At 42.4% G+C, this 16778-nt stretch overlaps 1 protein-coding gene across 2 annotated transcripts in view; it reads left to right on the top strand.

Moving 5' to 3' along the window:
* The first annotated feature begins 705 nt into the window (after positions 1-705).
* gry (trafficking protein particle complex subunit 11 gry) overlaps positions 706-16778 on the top strand; it is a 286176-nt gene continuing 270103 nt past the window's right edge. The window contains exon 1 of one of the 2 annotated variants that reach the window (XM_068344871.1): positions 706-849. The gene's annotated coding sequence lies outside the window, so the exon portion shown is untranslated. The remainder of the gene's footprint in view (positions 850-16778) is intronic. The other variant, XM_068344872.1, reaches the window with a different exon arrangement.

The following is a 16778-nucleotide window of genomic DNA, read 5'->3' on the forward strand; positions in this document are numbered from 1 at the left end:
ATCGATCTACATTGGTTACCTGTTAGGCTAGAATTGAATTTAAAATTTGCTTGTTGACTCACAAAGCACTTACAAGTGATAAGCCTAAATATCTTCGTGATTGCTTGGTCCTCTACCCTGAAGTTACCAGCGCCGCTGTAAGAGTTAGACATGCCGATGACCCACATAGACTATTCGAAAGTAGTGTGAATCATGCAATAGGAGGAAGAACGTTCAGTTATGCTGCACCGAGACTCTTTAACGACCTTCCACTCGATGTCAAGAATAGCAATAATGTGGCAGCTTTCAAGAAAAACCTGAAGACTTATCTTTTTAGAAAGTGTTATAATAGTGACCTGAAAACTATTAAGCCTGAATACAAATGCTAGCGAAATAACTGATGATACAGAGCAAAATATTAACTGGAAAGAAATTATTTTTTCACACACCAAGACCCGCCTGAACAGATCTTTAGTGTCTGATGGAGGGCGACAAATAAACCCGTAAAAGTAAGTAAGTAAGTAACTTAAAATACCTATTTTGATTCGTGCATAATTTATCGTTTACTGAAAATAGTAAAAAATCTTGTGCCTGGCTAAAAGAACGACAAATAAAATGGGTTCTGTATCTACGGCATTGTTCATGAAATTCGTCGACTCACTATCATATTTAAAGTTTTAACTAAAGTTCTAAAATATTAAGCGAGATATATAGAAAAGATCATATTATTAATCAATTTATGATACGCTATTTTACTCGAATAATTTACATCTACACATTTATTTGCATTGACCGCACCCACGATACAACACCAGTGTCAATTTGATAGAATTTACGTTCACCATCTATCAAGTCGTCTGTGTGATACAGGTGATTATTTAATTAAACAAACTCTAATTCATACGTATGATTGTCTATGCACTTTTTTATAGTTGTATGGATTGTGTGCATGATTTAGGGCCTTGGTTTTTGGGAAACAGTCAAATAAATTTAATGTTGATGGAACTGGGGTTGGGCGGTTCTTTATCTGAGACCATCACTAAGCATAACGTTGAGCTTGGGAAATGTATTATAGTTTAATTTGTAGAAAAGGAAAGGAATTTTCTTTAAGAAATGGATGATTGCTGTTTTTGGGGATGAATGTAATTTGTTAGGACGGGTAAATTTTACTGCTTGTCAAATTGATTTTCTTTTTGGGAAATTGTTTATTATTTTTGGTAAAGTTTACTGTATTACAGGGTATCATTTCGAACAGAAAATATATGATTTCCTGTAGCAAATAACTTGATTTAACCAAATTTGACCCTCATTTCACCCACAAACAAACAGAACAACCAGTTCAACTAACTTCAAGTAGCCGAACTGGTTGTTGTTGTTGCGGTTGAAATGAAGTTGAAAACCCATTGAATCACGTTTTATACTAGAGGATAACACATATTTTTTGTTGAAATGTTTAAATATAATGGCTCTTGTTCGCTCACCAGAAAACAAAAACATCAAGCTTGTATGTACGGGCAAGTGGTAATGTTGAGCTGCGCACGCTAACATTAGCAACACTAAATATAATGGTTCTTGTTCCACCACTGGCTCTCTTCGCTCGCGGGAAAATTAAACATCAAGCTCGTATGTACTGGCAAGCGGTAATGTTGAGCTGCACACTCTAAAAAAAATTGTAAAACTAATACATTAAAATTAAAGAAATTAATCACTTACTTTTATGACGCTTTATTATACATCCAAGAAGGTAATGTGTAGAGACGATAAGGCTTGTTTTACCATTATATACCTTTTCCCCAGTATGTTTTTCCCACCTAAAACCCAGAGTTCCCACTGGGGGTCCCCCATTATTGGCAGATATAGACATATATATTTCTGAAACTATTAATTTCCGACTGGAACGAGTGTCATTTTTGAAGAGAACGGACTTTTTTTCTATAGGAAAAAGTAGTGTTTTGGGCTCAGGCCATGTTGTCCTGATGGAAGTTTCTTTAAAGTAGCTTCCTAGGGCATATTTAACTACAGTGATATTCCCAGAGAATTCTACCTTAAGGTACCCAGAATTCTAACTCCTGGAGTGAATATCCCTAATTTACTCTTATAGGGGTATCGCATAATATCAGAGGACGTATTCTTGACATGCCACATAGCTATCTTCACCCCAAATAGCGTTAACGCTTCGAGAGGGAAAAGTGGCAAGAAATGAAAGGGGAGCAGTTATTAAGGTACCTCTCCTCCCCGCTCCGACTCCGTACATGACGTCATCAACGGCGCCATGTTTATTCCTTATCTTGTAGCTCTATTGCTCGGTGATTCCCTTGTGCTCTCTCGTTATTTTGGATATTATTCAACATTATGATGCTTTCTCCAGCCTCTTCTGCCTCTGGTAAGTTGAGTATTATCTTTACTTTGTATAAATGTAAGCTCTTGTTGTTTTGAATTAAATCATAAGTGATATTAACGTAAACAAGAACTTTTGCCTACCGGAGGCGTCATGGACGCTGTCGCTTGCTATGCACGAGTCATTTAGTTAGCCAGAGCGACTTTCCCTGGTCTTAATGCTTTAATAGATTTAGCTATTTAGCCTTCCTACAGGGAATTCTTTATATTATGCCGATAGTATTTATCAGTTTCGGCGATTTAGGTAACCAATCCTTAGTAGCCTAGGCGTTTTACTTTTAGTACTTTCATGCATGATATAATGGTTGTTCCGTAACTGAAATACAAACCACACTATTTAATAGGGGTATTACTTTCGGCACAGCTGAAATGACGAGCCTTTAAAATTTAACGAGGGTTTACTACCCTCACTGCTAGTTAGCGGGGGTAGGGGAGGGTAGCTTGCTACCCCCCCCCCCCTTCCTCACACACACGTGTGCTTGAGCTCACTTTACTTTTGGCTCGGAGCGAGAACGGTTGTTTCCTCTCTCTCTCCTCGCCTATTTTGGACTGCCATTAATTTTTGTGTTTTCAATATTAAACTTAGCCGGTGATCATATAGCTGTCAGCTCTGCTGCCCGACAGAAAAACCTAAGGACAAAATACGCCAGCGATCGCTATACAGGTGGGGGTGTACATCAACAGCGCCATCTGTCGAGCAGGTACTCAAGTACTCCATGTCAACACAGAACCAATTTTCTCTCTGTCGTGCCACTGGCAAGACCTACTAAAATACGCTGTTACTAACTGGATTTGTTTTCACAACTATTGGTGAAGTACACTATTCTAGTTTTGAGCTTTCGCTATGCAGGGGTTTTATCTTCATCTCAAAACTTGAACTCGTTTTGGATAGATTTAATTATGGTGACTAAGAGAGTATGGACTCTCTTTCACTTTTAAATGGCCGACCCTTCCCTTAGACGGAAGTGTGTTTAGGTTTTTAGTAATTTTGCTTAACACGTTATAGATCTATATATTTTATATCTCTCCACCTTTATTAGGCCTCTTAGATTAACTTTCCATTTATTATAAACATATAAAAAGAAATTTTTTATGTTTTGTTTATTTGCGACCTTTCCTGATAGTAGGCGGTCTTAACTTGGAACCGAAGTTAATCAACGTTGAGCCCGTTATATCGTTTTTAGCCTTTAAAGAATTTAAAACTTTTTAAATTTAATGTTTTATGAAAGAATTTCTTTGATAGTCTTCGTACTGTTTTCAAAGATGAACTAACGTTTAGTTTTTTTTTTTAGACTACGCAGTTGTTGACGTTCAGGACGTTCAACATGTGCTCTATCGTTACGATAGAGAGAGAGTGTATCACGGTTTCACTTTGCAGTAAGAGTAAATCGATTCTGACGTTTCGTTCATTCTTTCTTAACTTAAATAGTTTAAATTCTAAATTAAAGGAACTTTTTATTTGGAAAACCTTTCAGTTTTTTCCTTTAGCCATATAACATGTTTTTTTTGACGATATATATTTGGGCTCTTCTCTCAGGTGCGAAATCAAGAGAGAAAGAGAGAGAGAGATAGAGACGGAGGGAGAGAGAGGAGAAAAAAACGTTCCGTTCAAGCGGGTAACGTTGTTCTCGTGTCACTCTCCTCCCTAGTCGCTGTACGGGGAAGAAGGTAAAACGTTTCTAGGGTTTTATTCTTGTCCCCAGGCTATGTGCGGTGAGAGATTGTAAACGTAGTTTAATTGAACTAGTGTTTAGTCTCTTTCCCAGCCACTGAATTCTTTATCCTTATATGTTTTCTGTTTTTGCTAGTATTAATGAGCTGCATTATACGACTATTTTCGCAATTACTACCTTTTAATGAAGGGTAGAATTGCGTGTTTCAGGTAGAAATCAGTAAAAGTTTCGATTTCAGTGAAATAAGTGCAAAACAGAAAATCGAAGTGATAAAGTGATATGCGTAAAGTGTTACAGTGTTGCGTCCGAGGGTTCGTCTGTTCGTGCCTGTCGTTCACCTAGTCCGGGACCTCTTGCAAGCTCCCAAGCCCAGGGGAGAAGTAATGTCGAACGACTTATGGGTTCCTCAGGCCTTGATCAACGAACAGACGTTTCCCTCCGTGGTTTCGGGCGTATCTACCCAAGATCGCCCCACCCACACAAAGACGAGAGAGCCCATTTACTTCTCGTCTGCGGAAGAGGTTTCTCGTAAGAAACCATGGACCAAGGTCTCGCAGCTTATTAAGTGCAAGTCGGTCCCTTCCGCGCAAGTCCAACGGCCCAGTTGTAGCCACTGGGTCAGTTCGGACTCGCTGCAGTCTTCCGACGACTGCTCACCTCCTTAGAGAGGCAAAGCGGTACCGCAACAGGCAGTAACTCCGTCTGTTGCCGCACCAGCTGTTGTAGACCCTAAGTGGTCTTTGCTGCAGTCTATGCAGACTCAGTTAGCTGCTGTTATGCAGGAGTATCGTGCGGAGAAGGTTGACGCTGCACCCGTTAGCCTACAACCTACCACGGTTGTGCGCCCAGCAGACGCTGAGGCTGCCTGCTCCCACACTCCAGCTGTGAGAGCTCCTCCACCCATGCGCAGTCGACCCTGCCAGACGCATGCTGACGTTCACAGACGCACGGAACCCTCCGTTGACGTTCGTGTGCTACCACAACAACAGGAGGGTGGAGTTAAGCTGCCGTGTTTTGACGCGGTGCGTCAACCTCCGCATTCTAGAGTTGTTTTGACTGCTCAGTATAGACAGTCAAAGCAGTCTCGAGTGAACACTGTATGTCCTCACGCTCCCGTTGTGGTTGACAGTTCACAGTCTATCAAGCAGTTACATGACGTTGCCTTCTGGTCTGCTACTAATGCACCAGTGCTGTATGTCCTCACGCACCTGTTGTGGTTGACAGTTCAGTTGTTGACAGTTCACAGACTGTCAAGCAGTTACATGACGTTGCCTTCTGGTCTGCTACTAATGCACCAGTGAGAGACTCACTGAGATAACCTAGCTTTTATCGGACAAGGTTCCTGTAGATGAGAAAGTGCTGTTCTCCCTCCTACTGATATTCCTTTGAGGACTCTGTCATTTGGAGAGGAGCCTTAAGCTGCTTAGCCTCCTATGGACTTTAATTAAATCATGATGATTTTTTTTTTTAAGGATCTTCGTCTGGATCTTGTAACTGCTGCTCCTCGTTCGCCTAAACGTCAGAACTTACACTAGGCCTAGCTACTTCGAAGCCGTTGTTGTTAAGCTAGTGCTCTCTCGCTCTCCTAGAGAGCGTTACGTTTGCTAGGCGACTGGGTTTTTACACCAGGAGGAGTTTTAGGGATACAGCCTTTGATTTCCCTTCTTTTCAACTGGCTTATAGAGTGAGAGTCTGATAGGACACGAGAAAAGTTCTCGGCTTGGAAGTTCATGCCTCTGCCCAAATAGACTTCTCAATTCTGGTAGACTTGTCCTGGTGCCTAGCCAGGAGACGCTCCAAGTTGTTTACAGGTCAACTTCTCAGCTTTTGTCGAGCCTTTGAAGTTTTGCTGTACTATTATGTCACACATAACAAGGCTTCCAGGGATGGTAAATGGTTCCGCCTCAGTCGCTAACCCCGTCTGTTGCCACACCTGCTCCCGTAGACCCTTAATGGGCTTTGCTGCAAGACATGCAGTCCAAGCTTGTGTCCTTGATAGAGGACTTAAATGCGGAAAAGAACCTTCTGGCCAACAACCTTCCAACCGGTTGGTTGTGCGCCCTGTTGCGCTGAGGTATCCTACTCGCGTCTGCCAGTTGAGGTGGTTCCTCCACCGATGCGACCCAGTGTGGGTTGCCAGTCGCACGTTGATGTTTAGCGATGCTCGGAGGTGGTTGTTGACGTTCAGTGTGTCACTAGGAAGACGTTCAACAACCAGCAGAGGTGACTTGTTGTGACGCAGTGCGTCAACCTCAGCAACCCGGTAGGGTGTTGACTGCACAACCCAGCAGTCTAGACAGTATCGGGTTGACGCTGTACTTCCTCGCGCACCCATGGTTGTTGACAGTTCACAGACTGTGCAGCAGTGCCATGATATTGCGTCCGGCTCCGTCACGCATCCACCAGTGCGACCGGATTCAGCGAGTCAGACGTTGCCCACTCCGTTGCCGTTTCCTCATCAGTTTCGGATGAGGAACCCTCTGATGAGGACGTTGCTGAACAAGACGATCAGCCCCCAGCCCTGCTATCCATCCAGAAGATGCTGAAGAAGGAACGCTGCCCAGTCAGGCTGTGGATGAGTCTGGTAGGGACACTGTCATCCGTGGATCAATTTGTGTCACTAGGAAGTCTACACCTCCGTCCTCTTCTATACCATCTAGCTTTTCACTGGAAAAAGGACAAGACGCTAGAAGCGGTCTCGATCCCGGTTTCCGGAAAGTTAAAGTCTTGTCTGACTTGGTGAAAGGACTATATTAACCTTAGAGAGGGTCTTCCCCTGACTGTTCAGACTACCAACCACGTTCTCTTCTCGGACGCATCGGACGTAGGCTGGGGTGCGACATTAGACGGTAGGGAATGCTCGGGATTATGGAACTCGAGTCAAAGGACAATGCATTTCAACTGCAAGGAGCTACTGGCAGTACGTCTGACCTGGAAAAGCTTCAGGTCTCTCCTTCAAGGCAAAGTGGTGGAGGTGAACTCGGACAACACCACGGCTTTGGCGTACATCTCCAAGCAAGGAGGGACCTACTCTCTGACATTGTACGAGATCGCAAGGGACCTCCTCACCTGGTCAAAAGGTCTAGACATTTCAATAGTAACGAGGTTCATCCAAGGCAACTTGAATGTCATGGCAGATTGTCTCAGTCGGAAGGGACAAATAATTCCTACAGAATGGACCCTCCACAAGGATGTATGCAAGAGACTTTGGGCCACCTGGGGCCAGCCAACCATAGATCTCTTCGCAACCTCGATGACCAAGAGGCTCCCAATATTTTGCTCACCAATCCCGGACCCAGCAGCAGTTCATATAGATGCCTTTCTACTAGATTGGTCACATCTAGATCTATATGCATTCCCTCCGTTCAAGATTGTCAACAAGGTACTGCAGAAGTTCGCCTCTCACGAAGGGACAAGGTTGACGCTAGTTGCTTCCCTCTGGCCCGCGAGAGAATGGCTCACCGAGGTACTTCGATGGCTAGTAGACGTTCCCAGAACTCTTCCCCTAAGGGTGGACCTTCTACGTCAGCCACGTGTAAAGAAGGTACACCAAGGCCTCCACGCTCTTCGTCTGACTGCCTTCAGACTATCGAAAGACTCTCGAGAGCTAGAGACTTTTCGAAGGAGGCAGCCAGAGCGATTGCTAGAGCAAGGAGAACATCCACCCTTAGAGTCTACCAATCGAAGTGGGAAATCTTCCGAAACTGGTGCAAGTCAGTATCCGTATCCTCGACCAGTACCTCTGTAACTCAAATAGCTGACTTTCTCTTATATCTGAGGAAAGAACGATCTCTTTCAGCTCCCACTATCAAGGGTTACAGAAGCATGTTGGCATCAGTCTTCCGTCACAGAGGCTTAGATCTTTCCAACAATAAAGATCTACAGGACCTCCTTAAGTCTTTTGAGACCACGAAGGAGCGTCGTTTGGTTACACCTGGTTGGAATTTAGACGTGGTACTAAGATTCCTTTTGTCAGACAGGTTCGAACCGCAACAATCAGCCTCCCTGAAAGATCTCACCTTAAAGACTTTTCCTGATATGCTTAGCCACAGCTAAAAGAGTCAGTGAGATTCATGCCTTCAGCAAGAACATCGGATTCTCATCCGAAACGGCTACATGTTCTACAACTTGGTTTTCTAGCCAAACACGAGCTGCCTTCTCGGCCTTGACCAATATCGTTCGATTTTCCAAACTTATCGCATGGTTGGAAATGAACTAGAAAGAGTCTTATGTCCTGTAAGAGCTCTTGAGTTCTATTTAAAAACCTTTACGAGGCCCGTCTGAAGCTTTATGGTGTTCAGTTGAGAATCCATCTTTGCCTATGTCAAAGAATGCTTTATCCTATTTTATCAGACTGTTATTACGAGAGGCTCATTCCCATCTGAATGAGGAAGACCAAGCTTTGCTGAAGGTAAGGACACACGAAGTTAGAGCTGTCGCAACTTCAGTGGCCTTTAAACAAAATAGATCTCTGCGAAGTATAATCGACGCAACCTATTGGAAAAGCAAATCAGTGTTCGCGTCTTTTTATCTTAAGAATGTCCAGTCTCTTTACGAGAACTGCTACACTCTGGGACCATTCGTAGCAACGAGTGCAGTAGTGGGTGAGGGCTCAACCACTACAATTCCCTAATTCCATAACCTTTTTAATCTTTCTCTTGAAATGTTTTATTTTTGTTTTTGGGTTGTCCGGAAGGCTAAGAAGCCTTTCGCATCCTACTTGATTTGGCGGGTGGTCAAAGTCATTTCTTGAGAAGCGCCTAGATTAGAGGTTTTGATGAGGTCCTTTAGTATGGGTTGCAACCCTTCATACTTCAGCTCCTAGGAGTCGCTCAGCATCCTATGAGGATCGCGAGGCTCAGTAAGGAAGACGTACTTAAAAAGGCAGAGTAATTGTTCAAGTCGACTTCCTTACCAGGTACTTATTGATTTTATGTTTGTTATTTTGAATAACTGCTAAAATGGAATACAAAATACTTAGCTCTTAATGTAACACATAATGCTGGTCTCTACCCACCCCCCTGGGTGTGAATCAGCTATATGATCACCGGCTAAGTTTAATATTGAAAAATGTTATTTTCATTAGTAAAATAAATTTTTTAATATACTTACCCGGTGATCATAAATTAAAGGACCCTCCCTTCCTCCCCAATAGAGACCCAGTGGGCAGAGGAGAAAATTGGTTCTGTGTTGACATGGAGTACTTGAGTACCTGTTCGACAGATGGCGCTGTTGATGTACACCCCCACCTGTATAGCGATCGCTGGCGTATTTTGTCCTTAGGTTTTTCTGTCGGGCAGCAGAGCTGACAGCTATATGATCACCGGGTAAGTATATTCAAAAATTTATTTTACTAATGAAAATAACATTTTTCACTTACTTTTTCTTATACTTGTAAATATATATATAAACATTCTTAATGTTTATGTATATATATATGTGTATAGAAATGTAGTAAGTTTTCTTTTTAGTGCTTGTGCTGTGTGTGTGAAATATGACAACGACACTTGCGTAGTAGCAAGGCCAGCACAGTTCCACTTCGTGGGGAATGGCCTCTCCTTCTCTGGTCCATCGGTCTTCCCGTCGGCATATATCCGTTAACTCGGCCGCCGCAGGGGAATCGTCATCGCGTGGACCCTCTTCATTCAACTATTATCTTCGCCTTTTCCTCTTTTCCTATGGGAAACTTGGATTCTGAGCGAAGGGAGTGTGGCCTTTAAAGATTGACTACGGTCTCTCTCTACTCGAGGTCGTTCACCTTTACTACAACAACGTACTATTACGGAAGCTCCTTTCCCGTGTCCGGGTTAGGTTGCTATTCCGTTTGTTTGTCTCAATTATTTTTAGTGAAATCTAATTGTATTTTAACTTTTCAGCTTTCTCCGTGGGGAACACTTCCCTTCGGGGGGTCAGTGGTTCTCACTATTAGTGAATATTCTTAGATGATTTAGATAATTATAATTCTGGTTTTAAATATTTAACATAGCCGGTGGATATATTTGTAGCTAACGTCTCTGACGTTCCGACAGATTCATAATTCGCGAGCAATCACCGTGTTAGGCTGCTGGGTGTACTCTAGCGCCACCACTCGGCAGGATAAACATATACCGCTAAGCTCCAGTTCTTCTCTGTCGCTCTAACAATAAACATTGATTTCTTGCTTGCGCTTAACCTCAAGTTTTTCAACTATTGGTGAAGTACTTCTTTATGCTTTGGGCTTTCGCCGTGTTAGTTATTCTCAAACAATAAGATCTTCAAGAGAAACTCTTTTTGAAAGGAGAGAAAAATTTTTACCCTTACTTTTTTTATCTCTCTCTGGATTTTCCACGGTAGAGAGAGAGACAATATGGCCAACCCTTCCCTCAGTTTATAGGAAGTGTGTGAAAGGCTTTTAGTTTTTAGTATTTATTTTATCTCTTTATAAATTCTTGTTGATTTTTGTAGATTTACCTCTATATTTTTATATCTCGCCCACCTTTATTAGGCCTCTTTGATTCTCTCTCCAATTGTACTTAATACCGAGATAAATTTTATTCTTTTATAGATCGATGGGATGAATATTTTTAGAAAATATTTTAAGTGATTTTTTGTCTTTTAAAATTTATTCTTTGAGTAGTCTTCGTTCTATTTTCAAAGATGAACTAGCGTTAAGTTTATTTATGCTACGCAGTTTGCATTCTATCGTTACGATAGAGAAAGAGAATCACAGTTTCAGTTTGCAGAGAGAGTTAATCGATTTTGACGTTAGTTCATTCTTCTTACAAACTGAAGTTTTTTAAATACTATTTAAAAGGAACATGTTATTTTGCAATTTCTTATTCCTTTTAGTATTTTTCTTTAGTCAAATAACCTTTTACTGACGAAGAGTGAGTGAGCCAATTCTCTCGTGACAAGAGAGAGAGAGAGAGAGAGATAGAGAGAGAGAGAACGATCCAAATCTTTTTTCTCGTCCCAAGTCTCTATACAGGGAGTTTGGGAGTGAGAAACGTTGTTCTTCTCGATTCAGATAATTACTCTCGTCCCAAGTCTCTGTACGGGGAGAGAGAGAGAGAGATAAAACGTAGTTCTTCGCGTTCTAGTTTTTTGTTCTCATCCCAAGTCACTGTACGGTGAGAGAAAGGGAGAAAGCGTAGTCCTTAGCGATCTAGTTTTTTAGTCTCCTCCCAAGTCATTGTTCATTTTTAACTTTATATATTTCACTTTTCTTATATATATGTACAGTATATGTTTATTAATTTTTGCATGTGTGATACAGTATGTACTAATGAGCTTACATTATACGACATATTTCGCAATTCTAACCTTTTGATTTAAGGGAGAATTGCTTGCTACAGATAGAAATCAGCTTTATTCTTGTCTAATGTGAAATTATTAAAAAATGCGAGTGTCAGTGAAAAAAGTGTGAAAAATATGTTCAGTGTTGCGGAGGGTTCGTCTGTACGTACTTGTCGTTCACCCAGACCTAGACCTCTTTCAAGCTCCCCAGCCCCTGGAAGAAGGAATGTCAAAGAGACCAAAGGGAACAATAGGTTTTATACAACGAACAGACGTTCCCTCACGAGTTGCAGTTGACGTTTCTCGTAACATTTGCCCTTAGCTTGAGAGAGGTGAGACTAAGTTCTCCTCACCCTCCGAAGACATTAACGTCATTTTAAAATCCTGGCGTCAGGTTTCATGACATCTCAAGAGGAAATTGGTTCCTTCAGAACAAAATGTATGTCCTGGTTGCAGTCATTGGAGCAGTCCAGAACGTCTACTTTCAACGGAGAAAGGCTCACCTGCCAAACGTTCCTTTATAACGTCTGGCTTTGTTGCCCCGGAGACCCCGGTACTGGGTCTCGGTTCTTTTATTTTGTCTGGAGATTCCAGTCGTAACGTGAGTGCTGCTCATGTTATCCTTACTGACGTTTTTGATCGAACGTTGCCTAGTCACGTTCTGATCCTCGTGTGCACGATCCTAATTTTAATATACTGCAGAACATGCAGTCAAAACTATCGACGTTAATGCAGTCATAGTCGAGCGTCAGGCTTTACAGTCAAGCAGTAGCGTCGAGCTACAGTCAATGCAGTCACGACGTGACGTCGACCTGCTGTCACGGCAGTCACGACGTGACATTGGACGTCAGACACTGCAGTCACGATGTGACGGACGTCAGACTCTGCAGTCACTGCAGTCACGACGTGACGGACGTCAGACTCTGCAGTCACTGCAGTCATGACGTGACGTTGGAGTTCAGACACTGCAGTCACTAAGTGACTTCGACCTGCAGTCTCTGCAGTCACAAAGTCGATGCAGTCACGACGTGACGTTGATGTCAGTCGATACAGTCCCGACGTGATGTCGTCATACCTCTACCTGTTATTATTATTATTATTATTATTACTATCCAAGCTACAACCCTAGTTGGAAAAGCAAGATGCTATAAGCCCAGGGGCTCCAACAGGGAAAAATAGCCCAATGAGGAAAGGAAATAAGGAAATAAATAAATGAAGAGAACAAATTAACAATAAATCATTCTAAAATAAGTAACAACGTCAAAACAGACATGTCATATATAAACTATTAACAACATCAAAAACAAATATGTCATAAATAAACTTTAAAAAGACTCATGTCCGCCTGGTCAACAAAGAAGCATTTGCTCCAACTTTGAACTTTTGAAGTTCTACTGATTCAACCACCCAATTAGGAAGATCATTCCACAACTTGGTAATTGCTGGAATAAAACTTCTAGAGTACTGCGTAGTATTGAGCCTCATGATGGAGAAGGCCTGGCTATTAGAATTAACTGCCTGCCTAGTATTACGAACAGGATAGAATTGTCCAGGGAGATCCGAAGGTAAAGGATGGTCAGAGTTATGAAAAATCTTATGCAACATGCATAATGAACTAATTTAACGACGGTGCCAGAGATTAATATCTAGATCAGGAATAAGAAATTTAATAGACCGTAAGTTTCTGTCCAACAAATTAAGATGAGAATCAGCAGCTGAAGACCAGACAGGAGAACAATACTCAAAACAAGGTAAAACGAAAGAATTAAAACACTTCTTCAGAATAGATTGATCACCGAAAATCTTGAAAGACTTTCTCAATAAGCCTATTTTTTGTGCAATTGAAGAAGACACAGACCTTATATGTTTCTCAAAAGTAAGTTGATGATAGTTGTCAAGCTTTTCCATCGTGACTTCTTAATGGCTCTCAACCAATTAGAGACTTAGATTTCCGGAAGAAGTTTATTCTGAGGAGGAAGAGGATATATCTCCTTTCCAGCTGTACCTTTGGGTATCTTGTCTGAAGTAGAGGAACATAGATCTGCCTAACAGTCTTTATATCTTAATAAGATCATGACTGTTTTTAAGGAAGTTTTTTCCTTCGCTTTTTGTTCCTGCTGCTCCACGCTAGCCTCCTTCAGAATTTTTTCAGGGTTGGCTGCTTCAGCTCCCTCTTTTACTGATTCATGCTCTCTCGGTATTCTAAGAGAGTTTTTACGTTTGCTAAGAGAATGGTTGAAGACTATAAGAAGTCTTACTAAGTCAATCTTTGCCTTCCTTCCAACTGGTTTGAAGATCTTTTGGCAGGCTTAGGAAGGAACAGGAGCATACTAATGGTCTCTCCTTTTAATATAGGAAGGGTACATTGTACCTTTTGTAATGAAACCTCCTCTTGTCCAAAAGCCGATAGATCTCTCTCTCCCGATAACGAGAGGAAGCAAGGAGACAAGCTTTGCACCTACAAGGGTCTCTCTTGTTAGAGAAGGGAATCGTGGTGAAATTTTCTAAACCTTCAGTCTCTAAGCTTTTACAACCTCCTCTTCCTAGTTCCAAAGAACTCAGGAGGTTGGAGACCAGCGCTGGACGTGAGTGCGCTCAATGTGTTTATTCTGAAAACAAAGTTCTCTTTGGAAGCTTCCAAGTCTGTGCTTGCAGCAGTAATGGAAAGCGATTGGATTCCTCACTCAATTCCAGGACGCTTACTTCCATATCCCTATCCATCCGACCTTCCAACTATATCTAAGGATCGTGTATGGGAAGGAAGTGTTCCAATTTCGAGTTCTTTGCTTCGGTCTCAGCTCTGCTCCTCTTGTGTTCACGATGCTCATGCGGAACGTGGCGAGCTTCCTGCACTCAACAGGTATCAGAGCCTCCTTTTACTTAGATGACTGGCTACTCAGGGCGTCATACTTCATTCACTGTCTGAAGGACCTCATACTTCATTCACTGTCTGAAGGACCTCAGATGGAACTTGACCCTAGTGGAGGACTTAGGTCTCCTAGTAACTAGGAGAAGTCTCAACTGACCCCATCTCAAACTATTCTCTATTTGAGGATAGAGATACGGAGTGTAGTTTTTCGGGCTTTTCCATCACCATCACACTCGAGAAAGCTTTCTTAAAGATGCATCTTTATCAAAAAGGAGCAGTTACTCTGTAAGGATGTGGATGAGTCCACTGGGAACACTCTCGTCTCTGGAACAGTTTGTCTCCCTAGGAAGACTCAATCTTCGCCCTCTCCATTTTTACCCCAACCACCATTGGGACAGGAAGAAGAGCTTAGAAGAACTGTCCATTCCACTTCCAGAAACGATCATGACTTGCCTGAAATGGTGGCATGTCAATCTCAGACTTCAGGAAGGTTTCTCTTTGCCCACAAGAACACAGACTATGTGTTGTTCTCAGACGCTTCGGACGCAGGGTGGGGAACAACACTAGACACTCTAGAGCGCTCGGGCCTTTGGACCAAAGACCACGTAAAGTTTCATATCAACCAAATGGAGATTCTAGCAGTTCTTTTGGCCCTGCAAAGTTTCAATGACTGATTCGAAACAAAGTGGTGCAGGTGAACGCAAACAACACCACAGCGTTAGACTGCATCGCTAAGCAAGGCTGGACCCTCTCACAGTCCCCTTACTTAAATGCAATGATCTCCTAGTTTGAACGAAGGAAAGAAACATCACCCTACTTACAGGGTTTATTCAGGGAGTAAGGAACGTGTTGGCAATTGCCTAAGCAGGAGAAGCCAAGTCATTCCCACGGAATGGACTCTTCATCAGGAGGTGTACGAGAAACTATGGCGGATATGGGAACGTCCGTCCATAGAACTGTTCGCAACCTCAATAACGAAGGGGCTTCCTTCTTACTGCTCTCCAGTTCCAGATCCAAAGGCAGTCCACGTCGATGCATTCTTACTGGGATAGTCTCACCTGGAGGTGTGTGCGTTTTTCCCTCCATTCAAGATCCTTCACAAGGTTCTTCAGAAGTTCGCCTCTCACGAAGGGACCAGGTTGACGTTGGTTGCTCCCCTCTGGCCCTCAAGGGAATGGTTCACAGAGGTACATCAATGGCTGGTGGACGTTCCAAGAAGTTTACCATTGCGAATGGATCTCCTTCGTCAGCCTCACATAAAAAGATTCCATCAAAGCCTCCCCGCACTTCGTCTAGCTGCCTTCAGACTATCGAAAGACTCTCTAGAGCTCGAGGGTTTTCGAAGGAGGCAGCTAGAGCGATTGCCTTACCTTATTGCCTTATTTTTTGTTTGGGTTCCCCCAGGTCCCTCTGTGTGAGATCCTCTACCATCAGGATCTACCAATCTAAATGGGAGGTATTTAGAGACTGGTGCAAGTCCTCCTCTGTTTCCTCATCCAATACCACTGTAGCACAGATCACGGACTTCCTGCTTCATCTCAGAAATAACCGCATCCTTTCTGCCTCAACTATTAAAGGCTACAGAAGCATGTTAGTTGCAGTGTTTAGACACAGAAACATGGATTTGTCTAACAATAAGGATCTTCAAGACCTTCTCAAGTCTTTCGAGACTTCCAAGGAACGTCAAATTTCTACGCCAGCTTGGAATTTGGACGTGGTCCTTAATTTTCTTTTGTCTGAAAGATTTGAGCCTCTAAACTCAGCATCTCTCAAAGACCTTACTCTCAAAACTCTCTTTTTAGCGAGCCTTGCTACCACAAAGAGAGTCAGTGAAGTGCATGCCTTCAGCAAAAATATCGGCTTCTGCTCCAATAAAGCAGTATGCTCTTTACAGCTTGGTTTCTTGGCCAAAAAATGAGCGACCATCTCATCCATGGCCTAAATCATTTGAGATTCCCAACCTATCGGATGTTGTTGGGAATGAAATTGAAAGTGTCTTGTGCCCTGTAAGGCCTCTAAAATTTTATCTGAATAGAACCAAAACATTACGAGGTAATTCAGAGGCCTTATGGTGTTTGGTAAAAAAGCCCTCCTTACCAATGTTGAAAAATGCCTTGTCATATTTTGTTAGACTTTTAATTAGAGAAGCCCACACTCACTTGAGTGAGAATGACCTGGAGTTACTTAAAGTTAAAACTCATGAAGTCAGAGCAGTGGCGACATCAGTAGCTTTTTAACAAAATAGATCCCTTAGAAGTGTTATGGACGCAACCTTTTGGAGGAGTAAATCTGTGTTCGCTTCACATATTTTAACGAATGTCCAGACTCTTTATGAGGACTGCTACACGTTGGGACCATTCGTAGCAGTGAGTGCAGTAGTGGGTGAAGGTTTTACCACTACATTCCCTTAATCCCAATATCCTTTAGTCTTCTCTTGAAACTTTTAATTTTTGGGTTGTAATTGGAGACTGAGATAGTCTTCCGCAATCTTTTGATTTGGCGGGTGGTCAAACTTGTTTCTTGAGAGCGCCCAGATAAAGGGTATTGTTGAGGTCCTGTTATAGGGGTGTTCACCCCGTATATAA

This window comes from Palaemon carinicauda, chromosome 21 (assembly GCF_036898095.1).
Source record: "Palaemon carinicauda isolate YSFRI2023 chromosome 21, ASM3689809v2, whole genome shotgun sequence".
Lineage (NCBI taxonomy): Eukaryota > Metazoa > Arthropoda > Malacostraca > Decapoda > Palaemonidae > Palaemon > Palaemon carinicauda.